This window comes from Triturus cristatus, chromosome 1_2, assembly GCF_964204655.1.
Source record: "Triturus cristatus chromosome 1_2, aTriCri1.1, whole genome shotgun sequence".
Classification (NCBI taxonomy): domain Eukaryota; kingdom Metazoa; phylum Chordata; class Amphibia; order Caudata; family Salamandridae; genus Triturus; species Triturus cristatus.
In genome coordinates, this window is record NC_140580.1 from 1,069,493,174 (window position 1) to 1,069,514,173 (window position 21,000).

Consider the following 21,000-nt stretch of genomic DNA (forward strand, 5'->3'; position numbering starts at 1 on the left):
GTGTCTGAGAATATCACATACCGCAATGCTGGGCACTCGCAACTCCAACGGCACTCGAAAGTTCATGTGCCAGGTCCGCTATGGATCTGCGGCGGGGCATTCTTGCGGCGAGACGCGCCACTAATTTAATCCAAAAAACACAAGGTTGCCCTATTTTAAGAACGCCAACACAGTTGCGAGTTTCTTCCTCATTTATTGCGGCCACAGACACAGCATGCTGTCTTCCCCATGAACAGCGCCAAATGCATTTCGGGCTCCTGCCCTTTCTCAATGGCTAAACACAAAAGTCCCGGCAGCTGTGAAGACTTTATACCAGATTGTCCCGCCCCTCTAGGACTTCGTTATGTATTATGGGACTGGTAGTCCGCATATTTACCAAGTGGTTGCTTGATCGGGTTTTCATGCCACAAAGTTCATTCCCCAAGTGGGTTTCCATGGAGAATCGGCACTTCAGTGTCTGAGAATATCACATACCGCAATGCTGGGCACTCGCAACTCCAACGGCACTCGAAAGTTCATGTGCCAAGTCCGCTATGGATCTGCGGCGGGGCATTCTTGCGGCGAGACGCGCCACTAATTTAATCCAAAAAACACAAGGTTGCCCTATTTTAAGAACGCCAACACAGTTGCGAGTTTCTTCCTCATTTATTGCGGCCACAGACACAGCATGCTGTCTTCCCCATGAACAGCGCCAAATGCATTTCGGGCTCCTGCCCTTTCTCAATGGCTAAACACAAAAGTCCCGGCAGCTGTGAAGACTTTATACCAGATTGTCCCGCCCCTCTAGGACTTCGTTATGTATTATGGGACTGGTAGTCCGTATATTTACCAAGTGGTTGCTTGATCGGGTTTTCATGCCACAAAGTTCATTCCCCAAGTGGGTTTCCATGGAGAATCGGCACTTCAGTGTCTGAGAATATCACATACCGCAATGCTGGGCACTCGCAACTCCAACGGCACTCGAAAGTTCATGTGCCAGGTCCGCTATGGATCTGCGGCGGGGCATTCTTGCGGCGAGACGCGCCACTAATTTAATCCAAAAAACACAAGGTTGCCCTATTTTAAGAACGCCAACACAGTTGCGAGTTTCTTCCTCATTTATTGCGGCCACAGACACAGCATGCTGTCTTCCCCATGAACAGCGCCAAATGCATTTCGGGCTCCTGCCCTTTCTCAATGGCTAAACACAAAAGTCCCGGCAGCTGTGAAGACTTTATACCAGATTGTCCCGCCCCTCTAGGACTTCGTTATGTATTATGGGACTGGTAGTCCGTATATTTACCAAGTGGTTGCTTGATCGGGTTTTCATGCCACAAAGTTCATTCCCCAAGTGGGTTTCCATGGAGAATCGGCACTTCAGTGTCTGAGAATATCACATACCGCAATGCTGGGCACTCGCAACTCCAACGGCACTCGAAAGTTCATGTGCCAGGTCCGCTATGGATCTGCGGCGGGGCATTCTTGCGGCGAGACGCGCCACTAATTTAATCCAAAAAACACAAGGTTGCCCTATTTTAAGAACGCCAACACAGTTGCGAGTTTCTTCCTCATTTATTGCGGCCACAGACACAGCATGCTGTCTTCCCCATGAACAGCGCCAAATGCATTTCGGGCTCCTGCCCTTTCTCAATGGCTAAACACAAAAGTCCCGGCAGCTGTGAAGACTTTATACCAGATTGTCCCGCCCCTCTAGGACTTCGTTATGTATTATGGGACTGGTAGTCCGTATATTTACCAAGTGGTTGCTTGATCGGGTTTTCATGCCACAAAGTTCATTCCCCAAGTGGGCAGGAGCCCGAAATGCATTTGGCGCTGTTCATGGGGAAAACAGCATGCTGTGTCTGTGGCCGCAATAAATGAGGAAGAAACTCGCAACTGTGTTGGCGTTCCTAAAATAGGGCAACCTTGTGTTTTTTGGATTAAATTAGTGGCGCGTCTCGCCGCAAGAATGCCCCGCCACAGATCCATAGCGGACCTGGCACATGAACTTTCGAGTGCCGTTGGAGTTGCGAGTGCCCAGCATTGCGGTATGTGATATTCTCAGACACTGAAGTGCCGATTCTCCATGGAAACCCACTTGGGGAATGAACTTTGTGGCATGAAAACCCGATCAAGCAACCACTTGGTAAATATACGGACTACCAGTCCCATAATACATAACGAAGTCCTAGAGGGGCGGGACAATCTGGTATAAAGTCTTCACAGCTGCCGGGACTTTTGTGTTTAGCCATTGAGAAAGGGCAGGAGCCCGAAATGCATTTGGCGCTGTTCATGGGGAAAACAGCATGCTGTGTCTGTGGCCGCAATAAATGAGGAAGAAACTCGCAACTGTGTTGGCGTTCTTAAAATAGGGCAACCTTGTGTTTTTTGGATTAAATTAGTGGCGCGTCTCGCCGCAAGAATGCCCCGCCGCAGATCCATAGCGGACCTGGCACATGAACTTTCGAGGGCCGTTGGAGTTGCGAGTGCCCAGCATTGCGGTATGTGATATTCTCAGACACTGAAGTGCCGATTCTCCATGGAAACCCACTTGGAGAATGAACTTTGTGGCATGAAAACCCGATCAAGCAACCACTTGGTAAATATACGGACTACCAGTCCCATAATACATAACGAAGTCCTAGAGGGGCGGGACAATCTGGTATAAAGTCTTCACAGCTGCCGGGACTTTTGTGTTTAGCCATTGAGAAAGGGCAGGAGCCCAAAATGCATTTGGCGCTGTTCATGGGGAAAACAGCATGCTGTGTCTGTGGCCGCAATAAATGAGGAAGAAACTGGCAACTGTATTGGCGTTCTTAAAATAGGGCAACCTTGTGTTTTTTGGATTAAATTAGTGGCGCGTCTCGCCGCAAGAATGCCCCGCTGCAGATCCATAGCGGACCTGGCACATGAACTTTCGAGTGCCGTTGGAGTTGCGAGTGCCCAGCATTGCGGTATGTGATATTCTCAGACACTGAAGTGGCGATTCTCCATGGAAACCCACTTGGGGAATGAACTTTGTGGCATGAAAACCCGATCAAGCAACCACTTGGTAAATATACGGACTACCAGTCCCATAATACATAACGAAGTCCTAGAGGGGCGGGACAATCTGGTATAAAGTCTTCACAGCTGCCGGGACTTTTGTGTTTAGCCATTGAGAAAGGGCAGGAGCCCGAAATGCATTTGGCGCTGTTCATGGGGAAAACAGCATGCTGTGTCTGTGGCCGCAATAAATGACGAAGAAACTCGCAACTGTGTTGGCGTTCTTAAAATAGGGCAACCTTGTGTTTTTTGGATTAAATTAGTGGCGCGTCTCGCCGCAAGAATGCCCCGCCGCAGATCCATAGCGGACCTGGCACATGAACTTTCGAGTGCCGTTGGAGTTGCGAGTGCCCAGCATTGCGGTATGTGATATTCTCAGACACTGAAGTGCCGATTCTCCATGGAAACCCACTTGGGGAATGAACTTTGTGGCATGAAAACCCGATCAAGCAACCACTTGGTAAATATACGGACTACCAGTCCCATAATACATAACGAAGTCCTAGAGGGGCGGGACAATCTGGTATAAAGTCTTCACAGCTGCCGGGACTTTTGTGTTTAGCCATTGAGAAAGGGCAGGAGCCCGAAATGCATTTGGCGCTGTTCATGGGGAAAACAGCATGCTGTGTCTGTGGCCGCAATAAATGAGGAAGAAACTCGCAACTGTGTTGGCGTTCTTAAAATAGGGCAACCTTGTGTTTTTTGGATTAAATTAGTGGCGCGTCTCGCCGCAAGAATGCCCCGCCGCAGATCCATAGCGGACCTGGCACATGAACTTTCGAGTGCCGTTGGAGTTGCGAGTGCCCAGCATTGCGGTATGTGATATTCTCAGACACTGAAGTGCCGATTTTCCATGGAAACCCACTTGGGGAATGAACTTTGTGGCATGAAAACCCGATCAAGCAACCACTTGGTAAATATACGGACTACCAGTCCCATAATACATAACGAAGTCCTAGAGGGGCGGGACAATCTGGTATAAAGTCTTCACAGCTGCCGGGACTTTTGTGTTTAGCCATTGAGAAAGGGCAGGAGCCCGAAATGCATTTGGCGCTGTTCATGGGGAAAACAGCATGCTGTGTCTGTGGCCGCAATAAATGAGGAAGAAACTCGCAACTGTGTTGGCGTTCTTAAAATAGGGCAACCTTGTGTTTTTTGGATTAAATTAGTGGCGCGTCTCGCCGCAAGAATGCCCCGCCGCAGATCCATAGCGGACCTGGCACATGAACTTTCGAGTGCCGTTGGAGTTGCGAGTGCCCAGCATTGCGGTATGTGATATTCTCAGACACTGAAGTGCCGATTCTCCATGGAAACCCACTTGGGGAATGAACTTTGTGGCATGAAAACCCGATCAAGCAACCACTTGGTAAATATACGGACTACCAGTCCCATAATACATAACGAAGTCCTAGAGGGGCGGGACAATCTGGTATAAAGTCTTCACAGCTGCCGGGACTTTTGTGTTTAGCCATTGAGGAAGGGCAGGAGCCCGAAATGCATTTGGCGCTGTTCATGGGGAAAACAGCATGCTGTGTCTGTGGCCGCAATAAATGAGGAAGAAACTCGCAACTGTGTTGGCGTTCTTAAAATAGGGCAACCTTGTGTTTTTTGGATTAAATTAGTGGCGCGTCTCGCCGCAAGAATGCCCCGCCGCAGATCCATAGCGGACCTGGCACATGAACTTTCGAGTGCCGTTGGAGTTGCGAGTGCCCAGCATTGCGGTATGTGATATTCTCAGACACTGAAGTGCCGATTCTCCATGGAAACCCACTTGGGGAATGAACTTTGTGGCATGAAAACCCGATCAAGCAACCACTTGGTAAATATACGGACTACCAGTCCCATAATACATAACGAAGTCCTAGAGGGGCGGGACAATCTGGTATAAAGTCTTCACAGCTGCCGGGACTTTTGTGTTTAGCCATTGAGAAAGGGCAGGAGCCCGAAATGCATTTGGCGCTGTTCATGGGGAAAACAGCATGCTGTGTCTGTGGCCGCAATAAATGAGGAAGAAACTCGCAACTGTGTTGGCGTTCTTAAAATAGGGCAACCTTGTGTTTTTTGGATTAAATTAGTGGCGCGTCTCGCCGCAAGAATGCCCCGCCGCAGATCCATAGCGGACCTGGCACATGAACTTTCGAGTGCCGTTGGAGTTGCGAGTGCCCAGCATTGCGGTATGTGATATTCTCAGACACTGAAGTGCCGATTCTCCATGGAAACCCACTTGGGGAATGAACTTTGTGGCATGAAAACCCGATCAAGCAACCACTTGGTAAATATACGGACTACCAGTCCCATAATACATAACGAAGTCCTAGAGGGGCGGGACAATCTGGTATAAAGACTTCACAGCTGCCGGACTTTTGTGTTTAGCCATTGAGAAAGGGCAGGAGCCCGAAATGCATTTGGCGCTGTTCATGGGGAAAACAGCATGCTGTGTCTGTGGCCGCAATAAATGAGGAAGAAACTCGCAACTGTGTTGGCGTTCTTAAAATAGGGCAACCTTGTGTTTTTTGGATATATAAATATATATATATATATATATATATATATATATATATATATATATATATATATATATATATTCACTGAAAAAAACATAGGTTTCAGGCCTGATATAGTTAGGAACTAGCATTTAAAAAACCTTAGAAATTCACTGAAAAAACCATAGGTTTTAGGGGTGTTATAGTTAGCTGGACATTTCACTTGAACAAAACCATTGAAATTCCTCCGATATAGTTAGTTGTACTAACTACATCTCGCGCGCCCGCAATCCACTGCTGATGATGTCACATATTACATCATTCATGACATGATCAGTGACATCACTGATGACATCTCAAATGACATCACTGATGACATCACTAATGACATCATCCAGTGAATGTGGTTTGGTTCGGTATTTAAATATGTATTATATATATAGCAATTTGCATTGAAGAATGAGTGGATATATAAATATATATATCTGGATGGAGGATTTAGTAGCAGTGTGATTGACTGTTTACTTGACTAATTTATAGTGTCTCACTAAATATATTGGATAGTGACTAAACTGTGTGAATATCTGTATCACTTTGTCAGTTGTTGTGTAAACTGCTTCTCCAGTTGGTTACTAGCTATGTGAAAGTCTATATTAGTTAATGATTAGTTAACTGAGTATTTGTATGGGAGAGTGAATGTGTGTGTGTGGTTCGGTGGGGGGTGTGTGACTGCCCAAAGATGTGTGAATAGTTGATTCAGTAGGTATCTGAAGTTAAAACTACATGTTATAACAGTTGTTTGGGTGAGTGAATATCTTTATGGGTGTGGCGATGAGCAAATATATGTCTCAATGGTACATGTCCAACAAACTAGAAAAATAAAAGCCATTGTATGTGTCAGTTGTTGTATATAAATATGTATACATAAGACTCAGTGATTGTATGAGTGACTGTATGGATAACTGTATACTTGTAATAGTGATTTTATAACACACTAAGTGTGAGTTATTATCTATGTGAATAGATGAAGTTGTGTTTTTATAAGTGTATAGCTAAGTAAAAGGAAGTATGATCCATTGTTTGCATAAGTGAGTAGGATGACTTCATAAGTGATTAGGATGTGTGCTGGTGTGTAATGTCGATATAAGTGTATAAGTATATTTGATAGTGTTCTATTGATCATTGACAGCATGTATGAGTGAATCTAAAGGTAAGTTATTAGATGTGTGTATAGATCTAAGAATCACTGAGTGGGTGTTTAGAAACTTGTATTGGTGTGTCAATGGTTTTAAATCTGGCACTCTATATTATACAGTGAGTGATGAAAGGTTATACTAGTGTATGATGAGGTGTATCTGATTGTCACGTGGAGGATGTCATCAGTGATGTCATCAGTGATGTCATTTGAGATGTCATCAGTGATGTCACTGACCATGTCATGAATGATGTATTATGTGACATCATCAGCAGTGGATTGCGGGCGCGCGAGATGTAGTTAGTACAACTAACTATTTTGGGGGAATTTCAATGGTCTTTTTCGAGTGAAATGTCCAGCTAACTACAACACCCCTAAAACCTATGGTTTTTTCAGTGAATTTCTAAGGTTTTTTAAATGCTAATTCCTGACCATATCAGGCCTGAAACCTATGGTTTTTTCAGTGAATTTCATAGGTTTTTTAAATGCTAATTCCTAACTATATCAGTCCTGAAACCAATGTTTTTTCAGTGAATTTCAAAGGTTTTGTAAATGACAATTTTTAATGTAGTAATTGTTATACTGATTTTTTTTATACTGATTTACTACATTTGTTAAACTATTTATTTTTAGATATTTTATTTTTTTAATTACATTATACATTACAATACAAAATATACTTTCTCAGAATGAATTACTTTAGTTTAAATACTTTGCAAATAGGCAATAGACTTTTAAGTACAGTAGTTACAGTTGTTGCAATGGTCAACACAATTTCAAACACAATGCAACATTGAGCTCAATGTGAATTTCTAGTCAAATGCAATTAGTTACTTTATGGATTACTTTTCTAACCACAGGACTGGATCCTAGAGTCAGTCCTTGGACATCGCCTGTAAACAGTTGAGTAAAAGCATTTTGGTTACAGTAGTGATTTTTAAGGAATTTTATTGTATTTTAAAAGTTGACAGAAATTTTTTCACAGAGAATCACCAATGTTATCCTATGGCAGAAAATTCACTTAGCAGGTAAGTAGTGTTATTGTTACTTTTTCTTACTCAGTGGTAGATCCCGGATCCAGCACTTGTGAATCTCATGTAAACAGTTGAAAGAATGTGTTTAAGTCATACAGACAATTTTGTAGGAATATTTTTAGTTTGTGAAAATAGACACTTGGAAACTTTTCTGCTGAAAACCACACAATGGATTCCTATGGAAGGAAATACAAGTTACTGGTAAGTATGCTTAGAATTACTTTTCATTGTCAGTGCTGGGCTAAAAGATGCAGCACTGGGTCCTCTCCTGATAACAGGTGAATAAATCGTAATTCGTAGTTCAACTGATTTTAGAGGAACATTTGTACGTTTCAAAAATGGGCACAGAAGAATTTCCAAGTGAAAGCAGTCAATGTTAGCCTATGGAAGGAAATTCAAGTAACTGGTAAGTACGGTTAAAATTACTTTTCAGGATCAGTACTGGGCTCAAAGTTGCAGCACTGAGGTCACTCCTGATAACAGGTGAGTAAATCGGAATTTGTGGTTCGGATGATTTGAGAGGAATATTTTTACGTTTCAAAAATCGTCACTTAATCTTTTTCCGCAAAAAGCAGGCAACGATATCCTATGGAAGGAAATTTAAGTTACTGGTAAGTACGGTTAGAATTACTTTTCAGGATCAGTACTGGGCTCAAAGATGCAGCACTGAGGTCTCTCGTGATAACAGGTGAGTAAATCGGAATTCATAGTTCGGCTGATTTTAGAGGAATATTTGCACAATGGTGAAGGAAGGGGGCGGGTCCTGAGTTGACATGTGTGCAAACACGCCCTGTGGCGCATTTTAAGTTAGGGAATTAATTCCTCATCAATCCTGAGGTTCCCTGGGGGCCAACTAGTCCATCAGGTACCTCCAGTATGCGCCAGGGAGCTGCGTTGCAGAGAGGTGTTCAGAGGCCACGCCCCTTTTTACAACACTCTGCAACGCAGCCTTTATATATATATATATATATATATATATATATATATCCAAAGTAACTGCTTCCTTGTTCACTTGACAATGCCAAAGAATTTTTACACCCCTAAGTGACAAGTGCTAATTACGATTGGTAGTAGATAATAGACATGAAAGACATACTGTATATATATATCATTTAGCGTGGGGTAGGGGTATTGGGTGAGTAAGACTATTGGGTGATAAGGGTGTTTTTAGTGTTTAGTAGTGGGTAGGGTATAGGGTGAGAAGGGTGTTTTTAGGGTTTTGTGGTGGGTATGGGTATAGGGTGGTAAGGGGGTTTGGGGGTTGTTGGGGTGGGTAAGGGTATTGGGTGAAAACGGCATTTTAGGGTGGGTCAGGAAGTTTTAGGAATTAAGGTTGGGAAGGAGTATAGGGTGATTTTTAGGGTTTAAAGGTGAGTACGGGCAAAGGGTGGTAATGGTATTTGTAGGGTTATTGGATTAGTAGGGACAAAGGGTATTATGGGTGTTTTTAGGGTTGGTAGGGATATAGGATGGTAAGGGTATTGTTAGGGGTAGTTAAGTGCATTGGGTGGAAGGATATTTTTAGGGTTTAGGGGTGGGGGTGAGCATAGGGTCAAAAGAGTGTTGGTTAGCATTTAGTGGTGGGTGAGAGTATAGGGTTGTAAAGATATTTTTAGGGTTTAGGGGTTGCTAGGGGTACTGGGTTGTAAGGTTACAAAACAAGGAGGTTGGGGGATACGGACAGGTGTATATCTATATCTATCTATATATCTATATCTATCTATCTATCTTTCTATCTAGCTATCTATCTATCTCTATATCTACCCATCTATCTATCTATATATCACTTACGTTATATAGACTTTCCTTGTAAAGATATATCCGTGGTAAAGACATTGCGTGGTAAAGAAATTATGTGTTAAAGGCATGCATGGCAAAAGAACATAGAAGCTTAAACAATTAATAAAATAGTCTTCCATGTTATTGTAATCAATACAATCTACACAGTATATGCCGTGTAATGGAAAACATTTAATAGGCAAAACCCTTTCACCGTATGCACTAATAAAATGGCAGAAGGGCAGTGAAGAGGAAATACTCCTCTGGGCTGATTGAAAAGTGAATTACATTACACTATCTTGTTACAGACAGTGGCTAAAGGGAGCTGCCCAAGTAACTAATTTCTCAAGGTGTCTGTCCCAAAATCCCACCATGTTTAATTGCTGTTTTACTCATGAAATAATATCTGCCAAACAGCTGAAGCTGTCTTACCCAGAACCGAAAAAGTACTAGTTGAGTCTGTCCTTCTTTCGAAAGGTGCACTGAACTGACAGATTTTGTGATGCATCTCCTAACTACTATGCGCAAATTCTGAAAGTTGTAATGCAACGCAGCACATCGCCCAATGATTTTTTTTTTTTTGAAAACCTTTATTAACCGCAGTTGCATCATTTTTACAATGTACGTTCACTAATCAAAGTGTTGGGTCAGCGAGACAAAGATACACATGTCCGAGTGGTAAGACACAGCCATTCAGCCGGCAACCCGGAGGTCCGGCGGCGATACATAGGTGAACATTTGTATAGAAATCAGGCGCGTACATTGTGTAAAAGTGGATCTATGGTGTTTTTCTGTGTTTTGTTGTGGTGCATCTGAAGCGCAGTACCTGCAATAGAAGATGGCGCTGTGTTCCAGTCCACAATGCGGCGTCTTCGGTTGACACCCAGGCCCGTAGGGGGAGTCACGCAAGGCATCGAGTTTGCCCCCAAATGCCAAGGTCTCCGGGGCAGCGGAGCACTGGTGTCCTGTTTATGGTGTTGGCTGGAGCGCGACAAGGAGGTCGCAGTATAGCTCACAAAGACATATATGTCAGCGTTTATATCCGACGAGCCCAGTGTGTAGCTTCGCAGTTCAGCTCTATAAGCGCGGTACTCAGCGCGCTATCGTCCCCCCAGCGGTGTGTTCCCCAAGCCGTCGAGTGCCTGAGTATGTCTGGTATGCAACGCTATGCGCTTCGACTGGGATCGTTCCGTGTTTTCCGGATTAACCGCCTCCTGCGCGTAGTATGCGTCATTGCTGCCTCATCAGTACTCTTCAGGGCACGCTAGGTAGGGCCACGCCTCGGGGGTGCCGGATAACACTTCCAACAGTTGTTTTCTTTGGTTAGATAGGGGTTCCGTTAGGGAGCGTAACCAACAACCAGACTGCTCCCGGTGTGTGTAGTGCTATGGGGGGATTCAGGATTAGGGTCGTAAACTCGGGTGGGGGCAAGGGTAAGGGGGGAGGGGGGAGGGGGGAGGAGGAGATCATTCTGCGTTAGAATTGGAGGGGACAGCAGCTGCCAAGTGGGGCGCAGTTGGGCCACATGAGAGGTGCGCTAAGCAGCAGGCCGGAGGGGGGTGGGGAGGGGGGGGGGGAGAGCAGGCTGTCAGAGAGGCCGAGATCCCGCAGCGTCTGCACCCGCAGTCTTTTTCCCGTATGGATAAGGTATTCCACTGTATCTTAGGAGGGAGCTTCTGAGTAGGGTGGAGTGATCATATCTTCCCGCTGGAGCCCGTGCCCGGGGACCGTGTACCGTGCGCGCTGCTTCAGACTGCGGCAGCAGCAATCCCCGCGCGCGCGCCATGGTCGCATCGCAAATGATGCCCGACAGCAGTTTCCTATAGGGTAAAAGTGAGAGGCGCTAGGGGGCAAGCAGAGGGGGTCGGGAGCCAACTCTGTCATGGTCTCAGGGATGTCGCCACCCAGCTAGCAAGGCAGCGGTGTCCTCCAAAGACTCAGGTTATCCCTCGATCCCGGCAGGCCACCTGGAAGGCTGTGAGGAGGTCATCCCAAAGCTGGGCGATAGGGAACTTCCGGAGTCCTGCAGTTTCCTCACGGAGAAGCACCGCACTCTCCGCCTGCGCCTAGTTAACAAAGGAGGCCTTCCAATGTCTGATGTGCGGGGGGGTCGCTGCCTTCCAATGCTTGGTGAGCAGGCGTTTGGCCGTTATGAGACCCATGTCCCAAAAGCGTGCCTGTGCTTTGTTTGCTTTTGTGCGTTTATATAAGCCTAATATGCATGCATCCCACGTGCGTGGTAGTCGTGCCTCAGCACCGCCCTCAAGTAGTGACAGTACGCCGTTCCAGTATGCCTGTATACCAGGACAGTGCCATAGCATATGTAAGAGGTCCGCTCCCGGTAGCGAGCACCGCAGGCAAAGTGCGTCAGCCCGCAAGAAATATCTGTTAATCTTTTCAGGTGTGAGATATGCACGCTGCAGAATGTAGTATTGTATGACTTTAAAGCGAGGATTGCGTGGAATGTTGGTCGGGCTGGCCAGTATCATCGCCCACTCCTTGTCTGTCCAGTCTCTGCCCCTGTCCGCCGCCCAGCGCTCCCTCAGTGCCAAGGTGGATGGTTGCGAGTGTGCCTGTAGCGCCTGTGCTAGCCAATGTATGACGTGTGCGCCATTGCCCATAATGTGCAGATATTGTATGAAGGTATGCGTCGGGGGTTCCACCGTCATGTCGCCCCAGGAAGTCGTGAGCGTGTGCATGAGGGAGGCATGTAGGAGGAACTGCCCCGCCGGGAGAGCCGTATCCTCAGCCAGGGCGGCGAACGTAAGCAAGTCGCCATCTACATACAGATAGCTTAGCGTGTCCACTCCCGCCTGTTCCCATCCAGCCAAGTGGGCCTCCGTGAGCGGCCCCATCGGGCCGGGCATGCCCAAGAGTGGCAAACCCGGGGCGTATGGCTTAGTCGCGCGCGTGAGGCGAAGGCACCGCAGGAAACATCTGCGCACCACCGCCAGGTAGATCTGGGAGGGGCAGGGCATGCGGGCTATTGGATGGAACAGTGTATTAATTTGTGTTCGCGTCCAGGCAGCCGCATGCGAGGTAGTGTCCTCAAGCTGCTTGCCGCACAGCCATCCCGCCGCCCATTGCATCTGCGCCGCGAGGTAGTACAGCTCCATATTAGGGACTGCCAAGCCCCCGGAATCCGTGGGCATGTATAGTTTAGCCAACGCTACTCGCGGTCTCCCCTTGTTCCAGATGAGGCCGCGCAGCAACACCTCCAGGTCACGGAACAGCTTGACGGGAACATACTGAGGCAGATTTGCAAAATAATACAGTAAGCGGGGCAGCACTATCATTTTGGTCAGTGCCACCCGGCTAGGCACATTAAGGGGTAGGGTGTTCCAGAAGCCAACTTGCGCTCGAACAGACGCGATTGCTCTAAGGAGGTTCCCATCCAAGACGTCTGCTGGGGTCCTGTAGATTCTGATCCCCAAGTAGCGGAAGGTGGTGGGATGCCACTGCAACCTGTCCCCTCCCAGCCGGACATCACATTCAGGCGTCGTTGGGCCAAAGGGATAGGCTCCCGACTTGGCCCAATTAACCCTCAGGCCCGACATCTCCTCAAAGGTGCGGAAGACATCGGTAAGGGAGGCGGGGATGGCAGTTATGTCCTTGACGTACAGCAGCAGGTCATCTGCATATAGAGACACCGCGTGCAGGCCATCCGCCAATGGAATTCCCCATTCCAGTCCGTGCGCCCTGAGCGTCGCAGCCAGGGGTTCCATAGCCAGTGAAAACAGCAATGGCGACAGCGGGCAGCCCTGGCGGGTGCCTCTGCGGACCCGGATGGCATCAGAGAGGAGGCGGCCCGTACGGACACGGACAGTCGGTCTGCCATAAAGTAGGTCAATCATGGCGTTGTATCCCCCCCCCAGCCGGTATTTCTCCGCAACCGCCCTCAGGTACGGCCATTCGACAGAGTCGAAGGCCTTCTCCAGGTCCAGTATCAGACATCCCGCCCTCGGCCACTGTTGCGTGGCATATTCTTGTACCCGAAAGAGGCGGCAGATGTTGTAGGAAGTGTGGCGTGTGGGGACAAATCCATTTTGGTCCCGGTGCACCAGAGCGGGTACATGAGGGGCCAGCCTCCTGGCTAACGCAGAAGCTAGGATTTTATAGTCCGTGTTCAGCAGGGCCAACGGGCGGTAAGAGCCCACTCGCGTGCTGTCCTTGCCTGGCTTGAGAATAGAGACCAGTGTGGCCTCATTTAACGTTGGGGGCAAAGCAGCTCCCTCCGCCGCCGCTGCGTACATTCGTAATAACTCCGGGACAAGGATGTCCGAGCCAGTTTTGTAAAATTCAGCCGGTAGCCCGTCCGGGCCCGGGGTTTTGCCATTGGATAGATTAAAGATGGCTTCTCTGAGCTCGTCTGTCTCCAGCGGAGCTCCAAGCTCGTCTTGCTGCGCAATAGTCAGTTGCGGTAGCGGCAGGGGGGAGAGATAGTCGGCTATATCAGAGTAAGGGACTGATAGGCGAGAGCGATACAATGCGTCATAGTGGGTAGTGAAAGCGTCATGTATGCCAAGTTGCGTGTACACTAGTTCCCCCCCTCCCCCCGCACGGCCGTCACCGGGGTTGAGCGGGCGTCCCGCGAGACCAGCCACGCCAACAGTTTGCCCGGTCTGTCGCCTAGGTGATGTGTTCTCGCCGAGTGCGCGGCGTAGTTGACATTCCGAAGTCGCTCCAAAAGGCGCGCATGTTCCGTGTGTGCCTCGTGTAGTGGGTCCCCGTCCCCATCCACAGCCCCCTCCTCTCGTGCAAGCAAGTCCGATTCCAGCCTAGTTAAGTCTCTCTCCAGCTGGTGTCTCACGTGCCCCTGGGCGTGTAGGCAGTGTCCTCGGATTACTACCTTGAAGGCGTCCCACTCCACCCCTGGATTGGCCGCCGTACCGGCATTATCCTCAAAGTATTGCGCGGCGCGTTCGAGCAGGGCATCACGGAAAGCCGCGTCCAGTAACAGCGCAGGCTGTAGACGCCATGTAGGTACTGGGGGGTGTGGTCGGGCCCAGGCCATGGACATGAAGTGCGGGTTGTGATCCGAGTGCGTGCGGCCCATGTACTGCGTATCTATCACGTGGGGCAGAAGGTCAGCGGACGCCATGAACCGGTCCAGGCGGACATGCAGGTCGTGGGCGCCAGAGTAATAGGAGTATGTTCGCGTCCCCGGATTGCGCTGTCGCCAAACATCATGTAGATCCCTTTGTGCGGCCCATTCCAACAGCGCTTTCGTTGCTCCCCTGGTAGAGGCGTTAGCTGGGGGCGGGGAGGAGCGATCTAATGTGATGTCTAAAGTGCAGTTATAGTCACCCCCTATTATCCACGAGGTTGCATGCCAAGTCGCCATGGTCGCTGATAGCCGCGCCAGGACCCGCCCTGATCAACATTTGGGGAATAGAGGGACATCAGAGTAATAAACTGACCATCCAGCCTGCCCTGCGCAGCTGTATATCTGCCCTCCCTATCCACTACAGTGTCAGTGGTTTCCCACGGGGTCCCTGGGCGGATCCATATCAGTGTTCCGCGAGCGAAGGAGGAGTATTCCGTAGCATACAGCTGCCCTCGCCATCTACGATGGAGCGCCCGCACCTCGGCTCCATTCAAATGGGTTTCTTGGAGCAGCGCTATGCTGACTTTATGCCGTTTTAGGTATGAATAGATATGATAACGCCTAGCCGGTGTGTGCATCCCCCTGACGTTCCAGGTGCATATTTGTATATTAGCCATAGCGGTCGCGTGTGCGTGCATCTCCCTCATTCCCCCAGGGCGCGGCCCCCCTCTCAAGGGTCCCCCATGCCCAGCAGCCCACACCCATCGTGCAGCTAAGTTGAGTATTGTGTGCGCAGTGACTTGATCTCCAGCAGGGTAGGGGGAGAGGAAAGAAAGGGAACATATAAAGCCTGAACATGGCAATAACAAGGTCTAGAATACCAAAAGGTCGGCTGCACAACGGGTCGCTGTCCAAACGCTCGAGTGAGCTCATGAACTATACAGTCTTAGGGGGTTCGTGGGGTTTATCTCTTAACGGTAACCAAAACCATGCAGTCCAGGAAGTGCCCTGCATTCCTCCCGGGTGGGGTGTGCATGGCACTGCTGGCCGGCGGGCATCTAGTGTCTGTTGTTCAAGGCCGTGGCAGCTGTACGCCCAGTTGTCCGTTTAGTGTGGGCGGGGGCACCAGGGGGGGCGCGTCCCCCTCCGGACGAGCACATCACTCAATGATGCTGTGCTGCGTTGTGTAATAGGAAGGGAGCAGGAGGGCGCCATGTTTACAGAGATTTGAGTCTCTCCTCCCCTTTCCCTAGCGCTGGCACTGATTTCAGCTGCCCTGCACCAGGCACACACCTTAGGGCCATGGTGCTAAGGCGCATACGTGAATCTACTATTTATACATGCCCTTCCTGTAAAAAATACTATGCCTTGACAAGTTTAAAGCTGTACCTGCATCGCATGTGTGCTGTACAGTGCAGCACACATTAGAAGTCGGAAAAGCACAGAGAAATTAAAACATTTCTCCTTTTAACGCCTGCTTTTCAGCGACTTTAATTTTTGGTGCTAAATCCTTCCTACCAATGTTAGTGAAGGGTGTTTAGCATCCAAAAGCACTAGTGGTTATATGTGAATGCCCATGTATCACCAACGTAATACCCCCTTGACACAAAGTATTGCAAACCAGCTTTTCACATTGCTTTGCGTTACTCTTATACACAAACCAATGCAAATATTAATTAGCGTTGGTTTGTAAACCACAAAGCAGGTTTCGCTATGGGTTTGCATTGAAAAAGTAACACTAACGTGACGCTAAACCTTTGAGAATCTGGGCCCAAGTCTCCTTGTAAACAGGTGGCACTGGTCCCTCCCATGCACTTCTGTACAGATTAGTCACGTAGAAGGAGTGCACAAGAGACATCCCGCTGGGCCTCTCGAGGCGCAACACTTGGCGATGCAATGCTTCACAGTCCAATCCTCTTCCCACCTTATGTTAATGTGGTTAATCTACTGCTTAGTGCCACGTGTTTTCTTTCAGCTTCACGTTTAAATAACATGATATTATTTGCCAAACACTATGTAAATAATGTTATATTGTTGGGGCGTGGCTTCGGCGCCTGACGAAATGGCCTCCTAATGGTAGAGTTCCGCCGCACCGGGACAATTTCAGGACTGCTGGCGCGTTTCCAGTGCTGGTTTCTTATTTAACATTCTCGCACGTCGGAACATACGAGGATCCCGGTGAGTCCACTCTTATCACTGAGCGCATCGCACATTCCGCGCTCACCTCAGTTTCTTCCTGCTTCTCTCTTCTGTCTCGGACCGCCTGCCATTTTGGGAATGCGCGCGTCTCCTCAGAAGTGCACCGCATAGTAGCATACATCCTTTCTGACACACTGAAGCCTCTGTTAACCCCCTAATGGCTTCCTGAATGTTTTTTTAAAGTGGCATACATGCATTTTCTTCAACTATGAGACCATATCTTTTGCTGTATGTGTATCCTGGATTCTGACTTGGGGTTCCTTCTTCCTCATATGCTTCCTGTCATGAGGCCTTCTCAGCTTACTCTTTCAAGGAATTGAACACTCTTCATTTCAAGGACTTTCTACTTTCATGTGATATATTATGACTGCATTTCTTCATTATCGCCACAAGCTCCACTTTTTAGCTTGACTTTTCTCACAGAGACTTACTACATTTTTCCAATACATTCTTCCTTCCTTGGTGCAGCTGCTGCCTGACTTAATATGCCTCATTAATTACTCTGCACTTTTATAACCAGATCAATTCTTCAAATGTCAATCTACTGAATGTTTTATATTTACCTGGTTATTATTTGATTTGATATGACTGGAGTCTTTCTTTTCGCCTTCCCATTTGCATAATACAGTGTCACTTCTGTCTCTCTACCAAATGGCAAACATGTTACCTTTTTTAATGTATGTGTCTTTATAATTGTTGGAATTTATGTGCCAATGTGCTTCTTCTCATCTTACACTGCGGCTGGTTAAACCATTGACTGTTTCTTCTGGAAAATGTTCATTATCACGGTTCTCCCGAGGCCTGTGCATCGTTTATGCTACTCACTGGTAGATAGCTTTTTATGGGAAAATTGCGCAAACCGAAATTTGTCTTTGTTCCATCACGACAAAGACTGTTGGTAACTTCCTCACCTGTGTCAACACCAGACTCTTCTTCTACTACCTTGCAGATGGCTGGAGTAACTCCTAATCGTAGCTCCTCATCTTCACAGGCCGCCTCAAGCAAATCATCTCCCTCCACCTCTTCAACTACGCTTGAAACACGATCCTCCATCTCCTGATAAAGCTTCATCCTCCATATCTATGGAACTACTTTTGGAGGAGATACGTGCTTTGCGTCCGTTTGTGGAGGAGACCAACAATAAGATGCAATTGTTGGAGGAAAGATGGTCTACAATGGAAAACAGAGTGACTTCATTGGAATCCCAAATACCACAGGTACAGGATAACTCTCAACAAATTTCTTCCTTAGAGAAAACGGTCCACAGTATTCAACAACACACTGAAGATTTAGAAAATAGAAATAGGAGGAACAACCTTCGTGTTTATGGTTTGCCTGAGTCTTTGGAAGGCGACGATCCTGTTTCTTTCTTCTCCTCCTTTCTGCCGAAGCTCCTGGATATGCCTTCTACTACTTCACTTAGCATTCAAAGACCTCATAGGCTCGGTCCTCATCCACCTCTCTCAACAGCTCCAGTTAAACCACTTGGTGTCATTATCCTCTTTTTGAAATTCACTGATCTGCTCTCAGTCTTTTCTGCAGCTAGATCTAAAAAACAAATTACTTGACTTGGTCAGAAGGTGTTTTTGTCTCAAGATGTCTCCAACGCCACAGCTTCCAGACGGAAAGAATTCCTGAATCTTCGTCCTCCTCTACGAGCTTTTGGAGCTAGATATGGGTTGTTTCATCCCTGTATCTTCAAAGTGACATTCCAAAGCCAAACGTGGACTTTTCAAGATCCTGCAGAACTTAAGAATTTTATTCATATTCACACAACTAATGTTATGTATAGTACTAATTCGTCAAATGGTTCTTCACATGGTTAAATATTTAATTTCTTTTCCCGCAGAAGTATCTGTGATTGTCTCTCCGTTGGCTCTGTTTCATTCTTGATGTTTCTTCATTGGCTCTGTTAGTTAAGTAGTTGCTTTGTTTTCTGATGTTTTCCTCTTTTCTTCTTCTTCATGTCTACTATATTGCCGGTCATACGCTAATTAGTTATATATATCTCTATACATTATATCATTGTTAATTGTCTCTTTGTTTTATTCATACAGATGTGTTTTTGTATCTTCATTTCGTATGGTCCCTCTCCTACTTCCCTCAAGTCCTGATGCGGTTGGACTCCCCACGTTGGGTGGTTCATTTTGTTGTGCGTTGTCCCTGCCCCACTGTCTGTTCTTTCTCCCCTCAGGTATGTGATTTTCAGTCATTCTTTTTGGATATGTACTGTCTCCTCTTTTACCTTTTCTCACTTTCCTTTTCCCTTTTTTCCTCCATTTTATTTCTCCTCTAATTATTCTATTCTCCTTTCTCTTCCCCATGCTTGACTTACCTTATTCTATGTATAATTCCATCACCTGTTTCTCTACTTTTTCCTCCTCTCTTTCTCCTTTTTTCCTCTTCTCTTACGATCCTTTTTCTCTTATATCCATTGTTATTATCTATGATGCTCCTAGTACTGTAAATTTTGTTCTTGTCATAATTTTAACGTTTTTACATTCAGAGTTATCTCCTGGAATGTAAAGAGTTTTATCAATCCTATTAAAAGACAGAGAATCCTTTCCCACCTCACTTCTTATAATCCTGATATAGTCCTCTTGCAGGAGACCCACCTTACAGAAAATGAATCTCTTAAGTTAAGAAGAAGCTGGGTGGGTACGGTCTCATTCTCTCCATCTACTAATAAAAAATGGGGTTGTCATTCTAGTTCATAAGAAATTAAAATGTAAAGTGTTATTGCAAGAAAATGATACTGATGGTAGATGGATTCTAGCTAAATTGTCAATTAATTCTGTTCCTTTAACTGTTTTTAATATTTATGGTCCTACACATCCTGATTGTTCTTTTTGGCCTTTGATTACTCAAAAATGTATCCAATTTCAAAATTATTTGTTTATTCTGGGTGGAGACCCTTTTTTGGATCGTAATTCTACATTTCGTTTCATTCCAAGCACTTCCTTGATACTCTTTCTCAATCACATCTCATTGATTCTTGGCGACTTTTTCATCCTGAGACTCTTGACTACTCCTTTTTCTCTCCCCCTCATTCATCCCTTTCTCATCTAGACTAATTCTTAATTTCTCAATCTTTGTCTCAAAACTTACTGACTTCATCTATTGAACCTATAGTTATCTCGGACCATGCTCCAATTGTAACAGATCTTGACTTATCCCATCCACATCCAAAGTCTTCCCGATGGTGTTTCAATAATTCCCTTCTAACTGATCCCCTATTTCCCTCCTCTTTTTGCTCTTTCGCTAATGAATTCTTTCTCCTAAATTGTGATTCTAGTACTTCCCCCCACATTATCTGGGATTCTTTTAAAGCTACTGCACAAGGTTTCATTATTGATTTTGTTAGTAAGAAAAAGAAACGCTTTCTTCAGAAATGAAAAACTATATTAGCTCAAATTAAACACAAATTTTACACATCTTCACAAACTTCCATTTCACCAGAATTGATACGAGCTAAGCTGGAGTTTAACAAAACTTCGACTGATAATGCTTCTTCAATACTCCTTCGCAGTAGTGCTCGTTTTTACGGCGGTCGAAATAATGCTGGGAAACTTCTAGCAAATTACCTTAAAACACGCAAAGAACGCACTTTCATTGATTCGATTTATTCCTCTGATAATTCCCTTCTTCATAAAGATCAAGAAATACTTGATGAATTTAAACTTTTTTACCAAAACCTTTACACACCAGAATCTCCCCCACTCCTTCTCTCATTCAGATTTATCTTGACAAAATCCCTCTTCCTTCTTCTTCCCATCTTAATCTCCTTGATCTTGATAATGACCTTTCCCTTACTAAACTTTCCAAAGCTTTAAATACCCTCACTAAAGGTAAATCACCTGGTCCAGATGGTTTCTCAGTTGAATTTTATTTGCACTTTTCTGTTTTGTTACTCCCTAAACTTTTGGAACTTTTTAACTCATTTTATTCATCTGGTAAGACAGAAGGCACTTTTCAAGAGGCGACCATCTGCCTCATTCCCAAAGATGGTCAGGACCCTAAATTTTGCAAAAATTATCGCCCGATCTCTTTAGTTAATGTTGATTATAAATTATTTGCTAAATTGCTTGCTTTACGTTTGGATCCTATCATGCCCCATCTTATTGGTAAGGAGCAATGTGGTTTTGTCAAGGGTAGACTAACTTATGACAATTCTCGTCTTTTTCTCAATGTTTTAAATAAAATTTCCTCCCTTTCTATTCCCTTAGCTGCTATCTCTGT